At 32.8% G+C, this 16,068-nt stretch overlaps 1 pseudogene; it reads right to left on the bottom strand.

Moving 5' to 3' along the window:
• Positions 1 to 5,962: 5,962 nt before the first annotated feature.
• Positions 5,963 to 9,639, bottom strand: LOC105112789 (uncharacterized; annotated as a pseudogene).
• Between the last annotated feature and the right edge of the window lie 6,429 nt (positions 9,640 to 16,068).

The raw sequence follows: 16,068 nt of genomic DNA, 5'->3' as shown, positions 1-16,068 counted from the left end.
TTAATTGATTAAAACCAAGGTGAAATTAAAGAAATTAAAAGTTTAATGGTCAATTAAGGGTTAAATTGCATAAATATGAGACCAGAGATCAAAGTGCAAAAGACGCATAAATTAGGGGTTGATATTGAAATTTAGCAGGGGCTTAATTACATTAAATAAAAAGTTTAGGGTCAATTAGAGGTGTAATTGAACAACATTACAATCTAGAGGACTAAACCAAAGTTGGACAAAAATCCCTAATTTAACTGTAAATGACATTGTTCTGTATTTTTTTTAAAAGGATCGGATATGCATCATCTGGTTATTGTTTATTGTCTTCCCTAATTTTGCTGAAAAAATTGTCTTGGTGACTACTTTTCAGGTGTATTTAATGTTTCATTTCTCCACCAAATTTAACCAAACTTGCACGCAAATGATCTTCTAACATTTCTCTTCAATTCCATGTGGTCTGTTCAGGCTTAATGACAACACAATGGCCCCCCTATTGACCGAAAGTGGCTATCTTAGGCAGCCTTGAACTGTTAGATTTGATAGTTCTTGTTGCTTACTTTGAACTAATAGTTAGAATCCTTCCTAACCGAATCAAAAGCTAAAACGTTTTCCCTGTGTAGATAATATTACCCTTTTTCATCCCTTATAATTAGGGGTGGATTTCATGCCTGAGCATGAAGAAAATCAGGTAAAAAAATCACTAAAAATCAACTTTCTCCCCCTATTTTTACTACCACAATGAATTTTCTACTCTTTCTCTCTCCATTGTGGCATTCGGCCACCACCATTCTCACCACCATCTTTACCATAAACAAACACCTGACCATCTTACATGGTGTTTACACCACCTTTCTTTCTCCTCTACAAATCCTTTTTCTTCCACCTCTTCCAGCAACCCAACGCCAGTAGTTAAACCATTCTCTCCATTAGCGGTCAACTACTAGGCCTACCAGCTACAACCACCACGCTAGGTTACTTTTCACCTGCACTCTTCTCTCTTCCTTCTTCTTCTTCTTCTTCCCATGTACACTATCTTTGAATAGTGGACATGAATTATAATTTATGTCTTGTTCATGCGTTGCTTTAGGCCAGACACGTCTCTGGCCTAACCTAGCCCAAATGGTTAGGTCAAGTTTGACCCATGCAAAAAAAAAAAAAAGATTTGTTAGGCCAAGATCGGCCTAACCCAACCCTTTCTTGGGATGGGCTTGACCCAATTAGTTAAGCTGACCCAGTTCATATTTTATAATAATATATTATATATTAAAAATAAAATAATTCAAATTTTTTTCAAAATAATCCTTTCAAAAATTGTGATTTTTTCAAATGTTTTCCTACCAATTTTGTATAATATCAGACTATATATATATATATACACACATTTACATTGTAAGATACAAACCCGATATTAATTAAAAAAATAGATGGGTTGGTTGGTTTAATTGATGTGAAATTTTATATGTGATTCAAGGGAAATATATATGGGAAATGTGTTAGTTAAAAAAATAATTTTTTAAATGAAAATTTTGTAGTAAAGAACTAATTTCAAAAAATTAAAAAAAAAACTCGCATTTCCTCCTTTTATGTATGTCTTGGCTAAGACAAAAGAAAATGAAATTATGGATGAGTAAAATGCTTATGAGAATTATATTTAAGCATAAAATACAACAAAACAATGGATGAAAATGAATATGCATAAAATTGGAACTTGGAAGGAAGTTCCAATAATAAATGAATATAGTATAATATTTAAAATTCAGGAGAGGTACAACCAAAAAGCAATGCATCTAAAGCCCAAACATCAAGTAGATGCTTGACACATTGACACTTTAATTTAACATCTTATTTAGTTAAGTAACTATTAATTTGTTAAATGTGGTATGTTAATACTTTTTTTATTGTAATATATGTGGAATTATTTATGTTAGTATGTGATAATGGACAAGCAAAACTAGTTACCCAATAATATAACTAATGTTTGATTGAAACGCACCATGGCTTAAAATCATCAAGAAGAATGAGTGTTATTGAAAAGGTGGCAATGTTTCTATTTACAATAGCAGTTGAGGTGTCAAATAGACAAGTGCAGGAAAGATTCCAGCATTCTAGTGAAACTATTAGTAGATGTTTTAAAGAATGCTTTAGTCATTACGTTTGTTTGCTGTGGAAGTCATAAAACCAGTAGATCCATAATTTACAAGCACACCAAGAGAAATTGCTATGAATCCAAGATTTATGCCACATTTCAAGGTAAGATAAGATGAATTTTTATATAATTAAGTTTAATTAAGTTGTTTGAAGGAGTATGAAATATGTTATAAATGTTTATGAGTACTTAATGTTTTTGTGGCCTGTAGAATTGTGTCGGTGCAACTGATGGAACACATGTTTGTGCTTGTTTACCATCTGGAAATCAAATTCCATTTATTGGAAGAAAAGGTATACCAACACAAAATGTCATGGTCGCTTGTAGTTTTGACATGCAATTCATGTTCGTGTGGGCAGGATAGGAAGGTAGTGCACACGATACGCGTATTTTTCTCGAGGCTATTGACAATAGCAATATCAACTTTCCAAAACCTCTAGAAGGTTATGATTTTAACTAAATTGAATTTTTTGGTAATTGAAGGAATATATATATTTTTTAAAAGTTTTTTTAAAAATTACCATGTTATTATTTATAGGAAAATACTATTTGGTTGATGTTGGATATCCAAACGAGTATGGGTATTTAGGTCCTGACAAAGGCGAGAGGTATCACTTCCAAAAATTTAGGCGTCGTGGACAACCAAGTGGTTGAAAAGAAGTGTTGAATCGTGCACACTTGTCACTACGTAATGTGATCGAATGTTCTTTTGGGGTATGGAAATAGAGGTGGAAAATTTTGCAAAACATGCCTGTTTATCCATACAAAACACAAGTTGAGATTGTAGTTACATCAATGGCACTACATAACTATATTAGAAGGAGATCGCAAGATGATGTAGTTTTTTCTGAGTATGATCGCAACCCCAATTTAATTCCAGATGACTTTTTACTTGATATTGTTCAGACTTCGGTCGTTCAAGGCTCACAGAGGCCTTCACGTGTGGATTTTGTACACGATGGAATTCCCAATAGTTTGATGGAACAATAAATGAGTACATTAATGTATGAGGATTTTTCATTTTGCTATGTAATCATAATTACAAAACACCTATGTTTTGGAATTATATATGTGTGTCTATATATGTCCTTTTAATTAATTCAAATCAAATAGAAAATACAAAGCATATTAACTAAACACAAACTATTTTTTAACCACAATTTAAACCGCAGTTTTACCAAACACAAAACTGTTTTTTTTTCCACCATAATTTCAATCATAGTTTTTTAACCAAACATAAGAAACTGCTTTTTTTAAAACCATAACTCCAACCACAGTTTTAACCAAACACCAACTTTTATTAAAATCAACCTTATAAAAAGTACTTTTTATTAACCTGCTTTTTTTAAACCACAACCACAAAAGCTACCACAATACCAAACACGCTCATAGTCATTAATATTCAATGAAAATATATAAAAGACATAACATTTTTAATCCCTTCTATAAGTATATCAAATCCATAATAGATTTTCAATGTAATATGTTTTCTCCAATAGTAGATGAACTCTCTCCCTTTCTTTTTATATAAATGACATTATTGATGTCATACTCACAATAATACCTCTATTAACAACATATTTATTTACTCATCTGGTTACATTCATCATTTACATTTCTAAATAAATCAAATTTATAACAACATCATATCAAATTCTTATTCATGATTTAACTTAATCACTTCTATAAAATCATCGCAATCATATATAGTTCATAGTTCAAATCAATGTAGGATTGACTCATAGGTCAAACATAGTTTAATTATGGGTTCATCAATTTATTTAACACCTTTAAGATTCTTGGATATTACTTTGACTCACTACTTATGTTTATTCATTTTTTATTAGCTCATCACTATCAATTTCAACTTCAACATCTACTATACTCATTATAGTTCATCGATATATATTTTTTCAAGCTCAATATGCTATTAGTTTATTTTTTTCTATATGTTTTATGTTCATTTGTGTGTGTATCCTTATGTCCATTTATAACATATTCAAATATTATTCAATCTAAGCTCGTTGTAACAACCAATTTAAATATCCCATATTAAAGTCTTATGTCATTGCAGTCTATTCAAAGAGTTATCATACGAGTGTGCTCATTGTCTTTTTGCTCCATTCCTTTAATGAACTAAAGTTGTTTTTACGCACTTAGTAAAGCTAGGTGATGTATTTCCAATTGAGAAAATTTAAGGGTGTCAGTCTATTCTTTTATAGCTAGAATATCATTGATAAGCACAAAATCAATGAGAGATTTGGAGTTCTAAAAAAGCTTAAGTTCCTATAGTTAAGAGATTAGTTACTCTGTTGTTTTTTAGGGTTTTCAAATTGTATCAATGGAACAAATATTTGGTGATGAATGTGAAATGAGAATGAACTAATTTTTATTTAATTTTTTTATATATTGCATTATTGATGAAGTCTTGAAAACTTTGGTAAAAAACTATGTTTCAATGATTGCATTTATGAGTTGTGGTGATTAGGCTTGATATGAGCTTTTCTCTTTGAGCTTGATGTTTCCGACAATATGATTCAACACAAGTTCCATGTCAGGAACATAAGACTCTTTGTTGCTTAAGTTAAAAAATAGAGGAGAAAATAACATATATATATAAAAAAAAAAATACGAGTAGGAGAAAAATGTGTAGAGTGAGAGGAGCAAAAAAAACATGTTGTGAATAACTTTAACTTATATGACCTTGCTTGAATATTTTATTTGTTTCATTTGAAGACCAGTAATATTTACATATCTTGATCATATCAATTTACCTTGTAAAGCATGGAAAGTAGTATTACCATACCTCATGATACATATAATTATATGTGCCTCATGATGATTGAAGCAATGATAAAAAATAACCTTGTGGTGAGTGAAGAAAAATGAATATAATTGATGGAAAGATTGTCACTCATTATTTAAATGGAGATGACCATATTTTTACAATCTAAGCCAAATCCAAGTGATTTAAAGTTTTTTATAGTGCATTATCATGTAAACCTCCACAACTTCTGTTAAGAAAGCATGATAAAAATAGAAATACAACTTGCTTGAATATATACTTAAATGTTGTCTTAAGATACTAAAATATGAGCAAAGTGATTAAAATCATATATATCACTTCCTTGTAACTTAATCATACCTATATCAAAATTAAATCCTACTTAATTTAATTATAATTATTGCATTTTAATGCAAACAAAAATACAAAGAAGACAACAACATGATAAAAAGATAAAGTAATTGGCCAAGATAGAATTATTACAAATAAAACTCTAAATTATAACTTTATTTATGATTTAAAGTAAGTATTTGAAAACACGGTTGTACCCGTGTTTTCAATTAATTATTTTTTTGCTAAAAAATAATCTTTCTTTTATATATTTTAGATCATTTTATATGCTAATCTGAAATATAATTTTTAAAAAATAAAAAAAATTATTCTGATGCATTACAATATAAAAACAATCATAACTATATTTTCAAACAAGTCATACTAATAAATTTTGCTTTTCTTTTATAAGTTTTATAATACAACTGAAATAGACCTTAACAAGAAAGAAAAATCATAATCCCATGGGAAAAAAAAAACTAATAGAAAATTCAAAAAAAAAAATAACAAAACTTCCTTAAACATCATCTTCATGACCTAATTTGGAGTCTTTTAAATCTGGCTAACCACAAAGAGTCAAGCCTCTCATGAAATTTAGCTTTGGGAATCTTTTGAAATTTTTTTAAGCCTAATCTAAATTAAAAAAAAACTTTGCTGTCTTCCTCTCGAGCTTGGCACTGTCCCATCTACTAGGCTATTTGTATGATCAATTACTCCTAACCAAGTCATATTATCATATGACTGTTCAAAATCTTTATTTTCTACAATCACAACGACATCACATTCATACTGCATTTGCTCAAGACTATAGGTGTAGCTACCCGATCGTAAGAGATTATAAAAAAACAAACAAACAAAAAAGTGAGGAAAAACAGAAGAAAGCTGTGAGAACATGTTCATGCTCCTGGTTTGAATTCCCAAAATTACTTTCAATCTATTCATCGGAATTTGAGGCATCAATTGCAATTCCCTCCGCAGACGATGCCTCTTTTTTGCTGCGCTTTGCTGCATTTGGGGAAGATTTACCGTTTGTGGAAGCAATGTACTTGTGGAGGTAGCTGCCAAGTGAAGGTCCGAAAATGCCGTATTTCTTCAGCAGTGCTGCAGGCTGTTTCTTGTAAAGCTCCAAAGCCTGTTCAAATTTGTTTCTGAAGGAGCTGCCTCCAAATCTGCGGAATTTATAATCAAAGCTGTTGGACAGGTATCATTAGCCTTCCCTTTCATGTGGTCTTTGGGCTTGCCTGCTCCCAAACCTAGAATTCCACCAACAATTTGCTGTTCACATTCCAAATGGGGACCCACCTGAACAGCTGATTGTTTCCCGAAGGTGGGAGTGCCCTTTTTAGTCGGAGTCTTCACTGGAATCTCTCCAGCTTCATTCTTATTCTCAACTGACGATTGATCTTCAGGATTGATTTGAAACGTTTTGTCAGTCCATTATGAATCTTTCATATTCTCGGAATCAGATGTTTTCGTTTCTACTTTGGTTAATAATTCTCCAATATCACCACCAGAAATATGTTCAGGGAGGACTGCATATACCACTGTGAATTGAGTTATCTATGCATCATGAATTCTACAAAGAAACTTACAGGTTTCAGGAAGTTGCATCCCTTCATAGATCTCTGCCAACCAGGCAAGTACGTGACACCAACTCATCAGGCGAAGCTGATGTTGACAAAGATAGGATAGGGAAATCCGGGATGAGAGGGGGAGAAGGAGCCAGGGGAGTAGAGGAAGGAAGGGGAAAGATAGATAGCCTAAATTCAACTATCAAAGATTTAGGAAAGATAATAAAAACCTAAACAGAATAAGATGAAAAATACTACTAAATTTTATGATAGCCTAAATGACTAGAATTTCCTATTAAGAAATACAATACAACATTCACAATATATAATCCCTACATTCTCACGACAAAAATCTAGAAATCATTCTCTATCAGAATCATTCTTCTTTGAATACGGCATTTTACCTTTGCATTTTCCATGGGCAGACTTCTCCTGGCTCTTAGCCTTCACTGCAGTTTTCTTACAAGTTCCATTAACAGATTTGAGTATAGGCGTTGACGTATTCAGTTGGCTTGCTACCCTAAGGATGCTATCTCCAACCCTATAGGTTTTCTTAGGCTGTGAGGAACCATTATCATTCCCTGGCGAGGAAGGACTTTTGCTTTGTTTCATCACTGAGCCGTCAGAAATAGAATCAACAGACTTCCTTTTCCGACCTGAAGATGACTTGGTCATCTCGCCAGTAGCTTCACCATCCAAACCACCTTTACCTTTAGCAGCCGATGAGCGCCTTTCAGCAATAAGGTCAGCCAAACATTTTTCTTTCTCGCTTGGATGTTCATCATCCCCATAAATGCGCTTACACTTACGCCTATGCAAAGAGTGATCTTCACTTTTTGGCTTCTCCTTTCCAACCGTGGTAGCAGCAGTGTCAACCTTTTCCCTGCCGAGTTTAACTTCTGGTGATGGTGGAATCTCTGCATCACTCTCTCGCAATTCACCAAGGAATTGAAATTCAGGCAGGTGACGATAACCCTTCCAACGATTGAATGCCAACAATTGGGATCGTGCTGTTACAAACTCCAGTGTGTCCATTCCACTTAATGGCAATTGGCCTAATTCTTTCACATAGTCATTTAGCTTTGCAGGTTCAAAGGAAGCAGCACTCGAGAAACTATCTCCACCATCCCTTCTACAAGATTCTTCCCGGATTCCTGGATTGACAATTATCTGAGTTTTTATCTTGGTATACCCAGGCATGCAAGGACAAGCTAGCCCAAACTCTACCCGTCTAGAAACCTCATCCAAAGCACATTGAACAGCATCATGAAAATCTTCTAAATTGCTCTGTTTCTCCAATAGCGAGAAGTTGCACCGGAATGGCTTTATCTTTGACACTTCATTCCAAGCAAAAGTTTGATCCCCAAGGTATGCTATTAAATAGCTATCCTTTTTAAAATACTTCTTAGCCTTCTTTGACGCATCAGCACAACCAAATAACTGGCCAGGCCACCAGGGATGGCTCCTCACTTTACCCCATACCAGATCACCAACACTCAATCCCGCTTCTTTGGAAGCCATTTTTGCATTCCCATCTGCACCCACATAAGGCTCCAAATCCGCAACAAGATTTAAATCATTGGATTCAAGGTTCTCATTTTCCTGCAAAACCCTTTCATCAAAAGCAGCAGCATCCTCATTTTCACTCTCAGAATTCTTAGCTTGTTCGTCATTGATTTCCATGCCCTGATTCTCAACACCTTCAGAACTAACCTCTGGTGAAACATTTCCAGGATTTTTGGGAGGCAGCAAGTCATTCGCACTGTCTACTTTCACTTCCACGTTAGCATTTCCTACTTGGATCGCATCCTCCCCAACTGAACTTGAACTCACTACGCTACAACCCCCCGCCTTCACTTCCCCCTCAATTTCACACGAACCATTTTCTTCTCCCACTACTTTACTCAAGTGTGTTTCGGTTATTTCCGCAGCTTCTCGCAAAGAGGCATCACCAACACCACTTCCAGACGCATTTTCCATGCCCTGATTCTCAACACCTTCAGAACTAACCTTTGGCGAAACATTTCCAGGTTTTTTGGAAGGCAGTAAGTCATTCGCACTGTCTACTTTCACTTCCACGTTAGCATTTTCAACTTGGATCGCATCCTCGCCAACTGAACTTAAACTCGCTACGCCACAACCCCCCGCCTTCACTTCCCCCTCAATTTCACACGAACCATTTTCTTCTCCCACTACTTTACTCGAGTGTATTTCGGTTATTTCCGCTGCTTCTCGCACAGAGGAATCACCAACACCACTTCCAGACCCATTTTCCCCTTCAAAATCAACACTTTTATAAACAGAATCCATCTTTCCCTCCCAGCCTAGCCCACCAACAGCAACCTCCTTCAAGTCATTACCCCCTTTAAAATCCTTAACTTCATCTACTACAGGCTCCTGGTTCTGACCTTTACTATTAGTAACAGAGTCCATTAGGGTTTCAGCATCAGAAGATAAACCCACCTTACTCTTTACCACAGAGACGTTACTAAACCCATTAAAACCGTCTTCTCGCTCACCGGAAACGACGTCGGAGTTCAAGTCGATGCTGTCAAGATTTGCAGGCATTTAACAAATAAACCCTAACAATAAAATAACCGAACCATTAAATCATAAATTAAAAAAGAAAAGGAAAGAAAACTCAGTTTATAACACAGAAAAGAACAAAAAAGGAGTCTTGAAGAGAGAAACAATTACCCTTTGGTCACTCTCTTTCAGCTGCGCTGAGCTTTCTTTTCTTGAGCAGAAGTGACAGAGAAGAGACAGAAGCAAAGAAAGAAACATAGAAGAGTCAACTGAGATGAGTTGCAATATATTTATACCCTGGATGACAAGCTGTCTTATATTTCGGCTATTTTTTCCTTATTAGCATTGTTTTTAAATATCAGTGAAATAACACGGTTTAATATAAGAAAAATGGGGAAAACTGTGGCTTATCACTATTTAAGAATAGCAATATTTGGAGATAAATCAAAGCTACAGTTAAAACACTATAAATATTATTAAAAAAATCTTAAAAAGATATATTTAATAATAAAAAAGTTATTAATAATAATTTGATGGTTGATGTTTAAATTTGACACATGGAAGAGATCTGACTGTCTTTTTTTTTTTTTCTTAAATCTGGTTGTGGTCAAAAATAAAATTTCTATGTCAAGCGGCGTTGCATTGCCATCACCATCTTCTACTTGGTATTGTATACAGGAGAACTGCTGCGCCACTGATCAAAGAGATGCTCCTACGTTTTAGGTTTAACTAAACACTAGAATTTCCAGACCACGACCCGCTTTTGTTTTTAATATCCTTTCTCCTGTTTTCATGACAGATTTATTATGGTACGTCGTTGAGATGGTATTCTGATTGTAAGAAAACTGTTTCTGACAACCTGCAAGATTCCAAATGCAATGCTGGAGCTACAGGGCTGTCTGATCTGTTCTCATTATCTGTTCTCATTCTCTTCACGTACGGGATTTGGAATTTATTGTGAAGTCCTCAGAAGAACATGGTTCAAATATCTTCCGGCAAATACTTCAGGCGAAATGTCCATCAATCTATGGAGACGGGCTTGTTAAAGGTATTTCAAGCTGCTGTGTATTGAAGGGACTCCATAACTTTATTATGATTCATTTTCCCCAGTGTCTCAAGCGTCTTTCACTGTTCTTGGGGAATGTAGACCGTGCTGTGAGAAGGTCTTCGCTCCTATTCCCCAATTTTTGTGCTTGTGCTGGAAACATAAAACAACTTTCTCATCACCGCTAAATTTGCTGATATTTAATATTTCAGACATCAATATCTTTTAATTCTCTGAGAAAGGATGGATGTTAACTCATCTATCTAGTTGTTTGGCTAGCAAGAAAGGGAAAAAATGGAAGCCCTTCCGCTTAAATTGGACAGACTGTAAATTACAATTGAGGAAGGAAGGATCTTTACTTTCCTTCCTTGAGTCTCCATTCACGGTGCCACACAAGGGATTTATCCCATCCGTTCCCCTCATCTATCCTCTCTACCGTCCCTCCTAACAAAAACAGCCTTGGTGATTGTGGAGGAACTGATTGAAGAGTGATTTCTCTTTAAATTGCCAGCTTTGGATTGAAAATCTTGATATCCTGTAATCCAAAATATTTAGGCTTTCCTTATTTAGAAAGGAGAGCATTATATGGCTTCAGAGCTAGACCAAAGAATTACAACTGTTACATATGTGGTTTTAAATATAAAGGAATACTCAAAACATCCAACTCCTGGGAAGTTACTAATAAAGCATTCCAATAGTGGTTATAATTGAACCATGAAGAGAAATGTGGGAATGCAGTAATTCATACAAAGAATTTCGAGTTTCCTTGTATCTGCATTGTTCGCAGATCAGGCATGCATGGTGCTCCAATTTATCTTTACTGTCCTTGCAGTTAGTGAACATTCGTTGGAAATCCACAAAACAGTTGTGTCTTCAAACAGGAGCAATGGTGCTTGCAGATCCTGGACTCTGTTGTATTGGTGAATTTGATAAAATGTCTGCAGAACATCAGGTTTTTCCTGACCACTTACCAATTTTTGGTTTTGATCACATTGATCTCGGACTTATATTGGGTTTACCATTTGACCACAGGCTCTTCTAGAAGCTTTGGAGCAGCAATGCGTCTCTGTTGCAAAGGCTGGCCTCCTGGCAAGTTTATCAGCACGAACTTCTGTTTTAGCAGCGGAAACTCCAGTTGGTGGTCATTAAGTATTACTTTCTAAGTCTTCATCTATTTATGTTAATTCTTTGCTGGAAGACTGTCTGGATAACAATAAATATAACTTGGTTTTTCCTTGGACCATACATCTTTTAAGTACTGATAGTTACGGAAATGTTTTTTGATATGGAGAAGGCTCGACAACACAAAGCCTAGGCATTTTCTGTTCGTAATATAGCCCTAGTTTTGTAATCTAGGATGGCAATCTAGCTTTCTTTCGTAATATAGCCCTAGTTTTGTAATCTAGCAGGATGGCAATCTAGCTTTCTCACATGGATATGTTGATGACATCTGAAATCCATATTGCAGCCTCGCAAGGACAGTGAATGAGAACTTGAAAATGAGTGCCGCACGATTCGATTTGGTTTTCATATTACTCGATAAACCTCATGAATGCTGGATAAAAAGAGTCTCAAATAACATCATATCAGTAGGATACCTTGTCTGGCATGCAGATACAATAGTGGCACTCTTTTGCATTGAAAACATGCTATGGAATTCAAGGTGAGTCTGTTTTGTATCATAAAAAGTTGCAGAAAACGTCTGTTGTCTACTGCTCTCAAGTCTGGGCATGCATGCATGAAGATTAGATCAATTTCGAAGAAGTTTTGAGATGAGACATGTATTAGAATTGAATAAAACATGTACTTTCAATCTTCAACACACGGACTATTTTGTATTTACAACTTCAGCGGCATGTAATTGGATTGTTTTCTAATAAATGGAAAATATTGTTAGTTGTTGGAACTATCATTGTCTCAAGGAACAGAATAGGAAGATAATATTTGGCTTGGGTGTGCATTTAATGGTATGAAAGACTCAGAAAGGATCTCTCATGCAGCTTTATGCTAGATATTTTGAATATTCACCAGCAGCAAGGGAGTTGCTAACAGGAAGTATTCCTATTTCCTTCTCTCTTTATTTCATTTAGTGGTGTGGGAGCTTAGTAAGTTAATGCTTCTGTCTTCTGGTGAATCAATTTTATCAACGTGGAGTTTTCTATTTTAACAAGCTACGCCTTCTGATCATGCAAAATGCAGCATCAGTGAATGGGAGGCATAGATATGAGCGTTAAGGAATGGTTCTTTGGTTTCACGGTTGAGACTGGACACAAAGAGGGATGTTGATTTCCACTTCTTTGCTAATTTATTGCTTATGCTAGAACACTTATGTCTTTCCTATGTGATTTATTGTGATCTCTGCACTGAGAGATTTGATATAATTTCTACTTTGCAACTCGAAATGCAAATTTATTTAATTTTGTTGATATAGAATGACCATAACGGCAGCAGAAATACTACGTGTTCTATTTGCAGCTTAGAGAACATGAAATTGTTGGATTTTCTGAAATACATAAATATAATTAAAATAATAAATTTAAATTTTTTTTAAAAGTTAGAAGGATCTTAGATAGATTTAGAATTATTTAGGGTATATTAAAAAATCACCTGAAGATCATATATCTTTTCTAGCTTTGAAGAATTACTTCAAGACTGGGTTTTCATAAACTACAAGTCATTTAAGTATCTGACTTCTAATGATAATTTACACGAACTAGAAATATTTCAAGCTCTTTTAGAAAAGAGAGATTGTTATACCTTTAAATGTTAGCTCTTTTATTTGTATTTTTGAAATGTTCTTTATCTTTTGTAGTTTTTATACTATTTACTATTTATAGAGAAACGTAAAAACCCTATAAATGATAAAATATTAATTTGTTATCTAAATAATATCAGATATATTTTTTTAAGATAATTTTAAAAATTTATTCAATCAAGTCCTTACTTGATTTTTTAGGTTTAGAATTGTAATTTTTTGTATAAATTACATTATAATTCTCAATTTTTAAAACTTATTTACAATCAAGTCACACTTGATCACTCATTTTATTTTAATTTTTGACAAATGATTCTTTTATGTGTAACTCATTAGGTTTCTTAATAAGTTTATTCAAATATAAATAATAATCATAAATAAAATAGGATTAAATAAATTAATTGATTGAAAATTGAAGCTCAAGTACAATGTCTAGTAACATATCATGATCCCCTAAATAATAAAAAAGTCATAAGCGATATCTTTCAGTGACCAGTTTTTATATGTAATTATTATCCCTTCATTATGTTTGGATTTAGAAATTATAACATGAACTACTATGTTTACTCTGTTAAATCATATTTGTTCTCAATATTATAGTCATTGATTGTTTGAATAAGATTTGAAACTATTTTTAAATCTCATTCCACCTTACTCGAAAATTTACAATCAATACCATTTGAAAATAAATGAAATATTTTTTTTAATTCATTTAAGGTGATGAATTATCTCTTAATTACTTAAATATCTTCATATAGTTCATGTTATACCTAGTATATGCTCGTTTGTTACTCTTGATTAAGACAATGAATAACAGAATCAAAGCATATGTTGCGATATCGTGGTCACACAAATTAATTACCCTAGCTTGAAATACAATAACACACAAAATAATATAGAGCAAGCAAGGGGTCGATCCTACAAAGAAGGTTCAAATCATATTTTTATGCTAAATGATATGCAATTTGGGAGGTTTGGATGTTATTTAGGCTAAAACAAAAAAAAACAAAAAACTATCACACAAAATTTAATAAAATCAAAAAATTATCAAGAGAACAAACTATGGGCGCAAGCATACATCTACATGCAGAAATTAGAACTGATCATGAAAATGAAACATTAATTTATATTCTGAATATTTATCTCTCCTTAACATTGATTTGTTAACGGATCTGTCATATAACTAACCCTAATCATCAAACAACTATAGTGTCCGTATTGGTAATTTAATTCAATGGCAGCCTTTAAAACTAGATAAGTTGATTAATCAAGAAAACATAATTGTCCACGGTATAAATTTAAATTTTTTTTAAAAGTTAGAACGATCTCATTAGATAGATTTAGAATTATTTAGAGTATATTAAAAAATCACCTGAAGATCAGATATTCTTTCTAGCTTTGAAGAATTACTTCAAGACTGGGTTCTCATAAACTACAAGTCATTTAAGTATCTGACTTCTAATGATAATTTACACAAACTATCAATAAGAAATATTTCAAACTCTTTTAGAAAAGAGAGATTGTTATACATTTAAATATTAGCTCTTTTATTTGTATTTTTGAAATGTTCTTTATCTTTTGTAGTTTTTATACAATTTCCTATTTATAGAGAAACGTAAAAACCCTATAAATGATAAAATATTAATTTATTATCTAAATAATATCAGATATATTATTTTAAGATAATTTTAAAAATTTATTCAATCAAGTCCTTACTTGATTTTTTAGGTTTAGAATTGTAATTTTTTGTATAAATTACATTATAATTCTCAATTTTTAAAACTTATTTACAATCAAGGCACACTTGAATACTCATTTTATTTTAATTTTGACAAATGATTCTTTTATGTGTAACTCATTAGGTTTCTTAATAAGTTTATTCAAATATAAATAATAATCATAAATAAAATAGGATTAAATAAATTAATTGATTGAAAATTGAAGCTCAAGTACAATGTCTAGTAACATATCATGATCCCCTAAATAATAAAAAAGTCATAAGCGATACCTTTCAGTGACCAGTTTTTCTATGTAATTATTATCCCTTCATCATGTTTGGATTTAGAAATTATAACATGAAGTACTATATTTACTCTGTTAAATCATATTTGTTCTCAATATTATAGTCATTGATTGTTTGAATAAGATTTGAAACTATTTTTAAATCTCATTTTACCTTACTCAAAAATTTACAATCAATACCATTTGAGAATAAATGAAATATTTTTTTTAATTCATTTAAGGTAATGAATTATCTTTTAATTACTTAAATACCTTCATATAATTCATGTTATACCCAGTATATGCTTGTTTGTTACTCTTGATTAAGACAATGTATAACAGAATCAAAGCATATGTTGCGATATCACGGTCACACAAATTAATTACCCTCGCTTGAAATACAATAACACACAAAATAGTATAGAACAAGCAAGGGGTTGATCCTACGAAGAAGGTTCAAATCATATTTTTATGCTAAATGATATGCAATTTGGGAGGTTTGGATGTTATTTAGGCTAAAACAAAAAAAAACAAAAAACTATCACACAAAATTTAATAAAATCAAAAAATTATCAAGAGAACAAACTATGGTCGCAAGCATACATCTACATTCAGAAATTAGAACTGATCATGAAAACGAAACATTAATTTATATTCTGAATATTTATCTCTCCTTAACATTGGTTTGTTAACGGATCTGTCATATAACTAACCTTAATCATCAAATAACCATAGTGTTCGTATTAGTAATTTAATTCAATGACAACCTTTAAAACTAGATAAGTTGATTAATCAAGAAAATATAATTGTCCACGATCTATGTGACACGACCAAAAGATTGATGTCTTCTCCCAAGTGCAGGAGTGTTGAAGTAATAAATAACTTGGCAAGACCGGGGTCGAATCCATAAAAAGGTTA

Source organism: Populus euphratica, unplaced genomic scaffold (assembly GCF_000495115.2).
Source record: "Populus euphratica unplaced genomic scaffold, PopEup_1.0 scaffold365.1, whole genome shotgun sequence".
In the NCBI taxonomy this organism is placed as follows: domain Eukaryota; kingdom Viridiplantae; phylum Streptophyta; class Magnoliopsida; order Malpighiales; family Salicaceae; genus Populus; species Populus euphratica.
This window is presented reverse-complemented; position numbering and strand designations above follow the sequence as displayed.